The sequence below is a fragment of the Arvicola amphibius genome, chromosome 10 (genome assembly GCF_903992535.2).
Source record: "Arvicola amphibius chromosome 10, mArvAmp1.2, whole genome shotgun sequence".
In the NCBI taxonomy this organism is placed as follows: Eukaryota; Metazoa; Chordata; class Mammalia; order Rodentia; family Cricetidae; genus Arvicola; species Arvicola amphibius.
The window spans coordinates 81,423,293-81,430,443 of NC_052056.1; positions in this window are offsets into that span (position 1 = coordinate 81,423,293).

Here is a 7,151-nt window from a genome sequence, read left to right on the forward strand (position 1 = left end):
GAGGGGGGGGGCCTCAGCCAGTGGCAGGCCTTCCTCATGGCATGTATGCTTCATGGAAGTCTTAGCCGCTCGCGCCCTTCCTTTGGCGTGCTGTCTGTACTGCTGGCCTCTGTGCTGGGAGGAGGAGTTCTGGGTTCGCGGGAGTAGCAGACTATTTTCTTTCTCAGCAGAATACCCAAGCAGTTGTGCGTGGCCGTTCCAACGAGCATCACTGGCCATGCTTAACTCTGGTGGCAACTGCCAAAAAAAAAAAAAAAAAAAAGCAGAAGCAACGTGAGTCCCACGGACTGCACCTGCAGGAGCCCATAGCCCTGCTCCTTCATAATATAACATTCATGACAAGCATTGCTTCACCCTCTCACCCTCTGCTGGGCTGCAGGGCACTTGATGGGCAAGATCGGGGCATCAAGGACATCTCTGAGTTTACAGTGATGTTTTGTTTCCTACATGCTGGCATAATAAGGGAGCGTTATGGCCTGCTCTTCGAGTTTTCCCTCAGTTCAAAGGTCAAGTTCCAGCAAGTGCCCCCGTGTTACCTCCCATCACTGTATCTGCCTACCCCACCAGGGCCTTCTCCTTAGATGTCAGCATTAAGAGACGCTTCTCTTTGAGGGGAGGTAAACATTTTTAAAATTCTTTATTCTTATTTTATGTGTGCTGGTGTTTTGCCTACATGTATGTCTGTGTGAGGGTGTGAGGTCCCCTGGCACTGAAGCTACAGACAGTTGTGAGCTGCCCTGTGGGAGCTAGAAACAGAACCCAGGTCCTCTGGGAGAAAAGGTAGTGCGTTCAACCACCGAGCCATCTCTCCAGCCCAGAGGAATGATTCTGATCCTTTAGAGCCTTTCTCCTATGGAGCAGGAGAGACCTAGCATCACACTGCGTCTCTGCACAGGCACCAGCCTTCCTCAGGGTGCAGCTGCAAGTTTGTCACACTGAGAGTCTTTGGAATAGTCTGGAAGGAGGAACAGAACCATCTACCCCAAACCAGGCTGTGTCATGGCGACCTTGGGGCAGGCTGCAGGAATCAGCAGGCACCTGATTGTTGAAGCGGAGCGTCACTAGGGCTTTGCAACCCGGTTTATGTTTTGTTCTTTTTTTAAAAAAATAATCATCATGGAAAAAAACCACAAGCTTTATGAATTGATTTTGTAACTGCTCAGGACCTAGGAGATAGATTACCAGACTAGTTAAAAAGTTCCCTGGGATATTTTAGGGAGCAGGAAACTGGCAAATAACTTGTTCTCATAAAAACAAAAAACTGGAATTGAGCGCAGCCTGGACACCAGGCAGGACTTTCCTTTACCCAATCTGGCACCTTTAAATTTTGCAGTTCCTGACTACAGATATTGCAGTGGTTGTCATGAGCAAAACTGTCAGTGCCACTTGAACCCACAGGGCTGGTGTCACTGTCAGAGGCAGGTGGGACGATCTCGCCGTGCTCATCCAGCCATAGAGAAGGAAGGCCAAGGTCCTGGCTATGCTGTGGACAGTCCTCCAGGAAGGCCAAAATAGCCAGGCACAGCGAAGTTAGTCACAGTGCCCCACTCTTCCCATCCCAACACGGTCAGGGGACCCTTCTACCTGGGATACTTCCAGCAGGTGACTTGAATGCATTGTCTTGGTATATTTGACCAAGGCAGAGTCAGTGAGCAGCTTCAGGACAATTGAGCAAAGGAGAGGACGGGCCAGCATTGTCACCCGAGCCCACTGGTCTTGGGAATGGGACACTGCAGAGGCTCACAGATCACAGAGTATTGAGATCAAAGGACAGAAACTTCAACACTGAAAACCTTACTGGAAATGTTCTTTTGAAAAATGAGGCCTCTGGCTAGGAGGCTGTGTGTTACTGTGAGATTGTGAACTCACAGACCAGTAGTGAGTGGTCTTCCAGAGACACCTCTCCTCCCCAGCGCCCACCCCCCCACACCATCTGGCCACCCATCCCCAGCCGGCTCTGAGAACTGAGATTGGGTCCCTGGTCTGCTTCTGACATCTTGTAGCCCTTGTGACACCTGTGAGCCCTTGGGCGTGGCTAAACCCTTAGTTTTGCCCAGGAATAGCTCCTGGGGAGGTGGTGAGGACTGCAGAAGACAGAGCATTCCTGGCACAGGGTGCCGTTCCCAGTATGACAGCAGGTATTATTATCACAGCAGAGACTGTACCGGAGAACTGAGAAGAATTAACTTCTCCTGGGACTACGGTTAGAACATCACAATGTACCCACTCAGCAGGGGTCTCTCTTAGGTTCAAGCCTGGGTCTCCAGTATTTGTAGACCCAGAAACTTCTGTTTCTTTATTGATGGATTTAGGTAGACGCTGATGCAGATGAGGATGGCTTCTAACTTCTCATATAGCTGAGGGTGACCTTGAGCTGATCCTGCCTCCTGTATGTCATGTGCCACTACTTCTGGGGAGATATGAACAAACATCTCCTCTAGCATGAATTCTAATTTCTCTTAATAATAAAAACCCGGAGTCAGATATAGGGGTTAATGTGGAAAGATTAGAGAAGCAAGTCAGTCAGTCACTGAAGAGTTCTTACCTCTACCAATGCTCAGACCGAAGGGGTGGTCCTGTCTCTACGAATCCTCTGGCTGGTGCTCTCTCTATGAAACCTTAGACTGCCTCTCAGACTGAATCCTCAGACTGCATCTGAGCTCATCTCCTCCCGCCTTATATTCCTCTCTCTGCCCAGCCATATCACTCCTGTCTCCACCTCCCTAGTGCTGGGATTAAAGGCATAGGGTCCCAAGTGTTGGGAGCACCTTTGTGTGAGCTCTGTTTCTCTTTTAGACAGATTCAATCTCGGGTAGCCCCGGGTAGTCTTGAACTCACAGAGATCCGTCTGCCTCTGTCTCCTGAGTACTGGGATTAAAGGCGTGTGCCACCACTGCCTGGCCTCTGACTATCTAGTGGTTTAGTTCTGCACTCTGATCTTCAGTCAAGCTTGATTTGTTAGATTACAAACAAAATATCACTACAGCCTACTCAACCCAAACAAGGGACCAAAGTCAGGAAAGCACTGAAGTCCAACTTGGTGAACCAATGAGTTTTGTTGGGGTTACTTACAGGGACAGAAATGACTCAAAGACAGCTGCATCACCAAAGCCCACCCCAGCATGGGTGACAGCTCACAAAAATTGGGAACCTGGAGCCTACTGCACAGCCTGCAGGCAGCTTAATAGGCTAGATAGTGTCTCTTCAAGGCATGGAAGTTGGTCTAAGCCTCTTCCGGACAGCTCCATTTGTCCCAGCGCTTCACTCAGCAGGCCTTACTATTCATATATGCTTGGGGAGGGAAGGGCCTAGTGAATCTGATCAGTTTCAGGGACTTGCTAAACCCTTTGGGTTGTTTTCTTCCTGAGCCTGCAGAGCTCCCCTGCAGGACTGATGGAAAGTTTCACCTCCCTTTGGAACATCCCATGTCTTACTGAACTTTCCTCCAAGATGGAAGGTTTTACATTGGAGAAAATTACTACACAACACTTCCAAGTGCTAGAATTACAGTCATGTGCCACCATCCACACCTAGTTCATTTTTTTTTTTTTTTTTTGGTTTTTCGAGACAGGGTTTCCCTGTAGTCTACAAGAGCCAGTCCTGGAACTAGCTCTTGTAGACCAGGCTGGCCTTGAACTCAGAGATCCGCCTGCCTCTGCCTCCCAAGTGCTGGGATTAAAGGCGTGCACCACCACGCCTAGTTCTTATGGTGTAGTAGGTCCTTCTGTTCATGTGTTGCTTTCATTGGCTAATGAATAAAGAAACTGCTTTGGGCCTGATAGGGCAGAACTTAGGTAGGCGGAGTAGACAGAACTGGATGCTGGGAAGAAAGCAGAGTAAGAGACGCCATGGATCTCCTGCCTGAGATGAACACTGGTTAGAATCTTGCCAGTAAGCCACAGTCATGTGGCGATTCACAGATTAATAGAAATGGGTTAAATTAAGATGTAAGAATTAGCCAATAAGAAACTAGAGCTAGGGTCTGGAGAGATGGCTTGGCAGTTAAGAGCATTGCCTGCTCTTCCAAAGGTCCTGAGTTCAATTCCCAGCAACCACATGGTGGCTCACAACCATCTGTAATGAGGTCTGGTGCCCTCTTCTGGCCTGCAGGCATACATGTAGACAGAATATTGTATGCATAATAAATATTTTTAAAAAAACTAGAGCTAATAGGCCAAGCAGTAATTTAATAAATACACTTTCTGTGTGGTTATTTTGGGTGCAAGCTAGCCAGGCAGCTGGGATGGAACAAAGGGTCACCCTCCTTGTGCAACGTTCTTCTTTGGATCTGAAGTGAATGCCACATCCTCCCAACCCTCCACATCAGGGCTGGCAAATTCTTCAATGGGACCCGAGGTAAATAGCACTTCAAGGCCAGTGGTCTCCATATCAGTTCCGCAGAACTTACGGTGTAGGGCAAATATCAGCATAGACAATGTAGCAAAGAATGGCCGTGCCAGTGAGGCAACACAGCTTTAGTGACCGTCACCAGAAATCTGGGCTCCTTAACTCCTACGTGTGACATCATTCTCTTCTTAATGTTTTTCACCACTCTGAAAATGAAAAGAAGTATTTCTAAGCTTGCAGACTGAACAAAGCAGAAGCAGCCTTGGTTTGCCCACAGACCGTAGTCTGCTGACTTTGCTTCGCCTCACAGGCCAAGTGCCCCACCCTACCAGATTATCACAACTGTACTGAATCCTATACAAAGTACTGGCTCTGCCTGGCATGGTGGCACAAGCCTATAATTGTAGCACTTAGAAGATGGAGGCAGGAGGACGAGTCCAAGGTCGTCCTTGGCTATGGAGGGAGTTTAAGGCTACACAAGACCCTGTCTTTAAGAGTGATGATGATGATGATGTTAACAAAAGTAACAGCAACACTTGCCCACATCCTTCAAAAGATGTTAAGGTTGTGACAAACAAGGAAGGACCTAGACACAAAGGCCAGATGTGGCATGGTCCCTGGATCTGTCCGCTGACGTTGCCTGGAGAACCCAGGCGATTGAAAGGATCTCAACACTTAGTTAACAGTGCCCCAGAAACAGGCATTCCGTGGCTGCCACTAGCCTTCCATGGTCCTCTCTGTAAGACACTCATTTTGGGGAAGCTGGTGAAGGGTCTGTGGGGACCCTCTGTACTGCCTTCCAATGCCTCTAAATCTAAAATGATTAAAAGTGGGCAGGGGCAGTGCTTTATTTTTGCTGTGTTACGAACTAAAGACAGGGCCTTGTTCATGCTAAGCAAGTGCCTTGCCACTGAGCCACACCCCCAGACTCAACAAAAGCTGCGTTTTAGAAGGTGGGGTCTACATCCTTGCCTGCCTTTGCTACTTTGCTCTTTGTCTTTCTCCAGTGAACGTTCCTGAGACACTGGTACCCACCACACCAGACACCCTGGCTCTCTGACTATCCTGACCCACCCTAAGCAGGCTTTACGGTGGGACATTTGCATCCTGAACTATAGCTCTGGGAGTCACAGGTGCTTTCAGTGTGAGCATGCTCTCTAAGGGTTTGGCCAGTAGGTCCCAGCAGGCAGCCGTTTCACAACTGACGCAATAGACAGGGGGCCTTGGGAACCAGTATCAAGTTGCCACCCTATGTTCATGTTATTTAACTACACTCTGCCATCTCTGCCTCCAGGAACATGAAGAAGAAAGAAGGGGACAGGGAACTGGCATTACACCTGTGGTAATTACACACAGTGGTACACACCTGTAACCCCAGCAGTCAGGAGGCAGAATGCATCACATGTATAAAACAACCTTCATAGTGAGAGGAGGACATCAGGTTTGCTTAAAAATGGAGGTACAGACGGTTGTGAGCCACCATTAGGTGCTGGGAGCTGAACTCCATCTAGTTCCCTGAATGAGCAGCCAGAACTCTCAACCGCTGAGCCATCTCTCCAGCTCAATCCTAGGGCTTTGTGCATGCTAGGCAGGCTCCTTACGATGTAACTGTACCTCCAGCCCTTTGTGTCTTCATTCATAAGCCAAGAACAAAGAACTTTACTTGTTTACCCAATCCTGGGTTCCACATATTTACTACACACTAGAGACTACGCCCAGAGTTAGCTGTCCCCTGCGACGTGCCTGTCCTCCGTGAATAAGACGGGTGGTTCTTATATCCTAGGAGCATGTGTTAAACAAACAGTCCCACTGTGCTGGGAGGCTGGAGAGAAGGCCTGGGCCCAGGAGACTGACATCGGAGATGACTGTGTTCTGAAGAAACAGCCAGGGTGAACCATAGAAAAAGGGAAGCATTCCAGTCAGAGCAGACAGTGTGTCCCAAAGCCGGAAGCTTGGGAAGGGTGTATGTGTGTGTGTGTGTGTACTCCCTGGGATGCTGTGGGCATGGTGATCTCTGAGTTCCTTCCTTGGTGCCTTGTCCTTCCACATGGGATTCTTCCTCCTGAACAAGAATGATTTAATACACAGAAAGGGGCAGAGAAAACAGAGACCACCAAATGTTAGAATGGAAGCTCACTTGCTCGCTCACACTCTCTCTCCTCTCTCTCTCAATTTTATTACATTTATTTTCTTATTTTGTGAGAAGAAAGACACATGCATGCTAAAGTATGCATGTGGATGTCAGAAGACAGCTTGCAAATCCATATGGGTTTTGAGGATCAAAAATCAAGTCATCAGGTTTGGCAGTGAAAACCTTTTACCCACTGAGACATCTTTTGGGTCCCATTCTTATTTCTTAATAACCAAAGAGCCTTCATATGGGACAGGATGTTACTCTGAGAATCTAGGGGGAATATATATATATCTATATATATATATATATATGTATGTATGTATATATATACATATATGTATATATATACATACATATATATATTTTACAGGTAGTGCCAACCCTGAAGCTGATATGTTCCTTCATGAAACTAAAATGAGGTCCAAACTCCAATAGTATTTCATTCCACGGGTCTTGAGTCCTTAGGGGTACCTATTCATCCTTTCAAGATTTTCAGGAATACCAACATTGAAGGTGATGCTGGGAATTGAACCTAGGGCCTTGAACATGCTAAGCACATGCTAGACCACTGAGCCACACCCCTAGCAGAAATCTTTTTTATAATTCTTTTTTGTTTGTTCTATGATGTTCACCATGCTGGGGATAGAACCAGGGCAGAGTTTGCTACTCT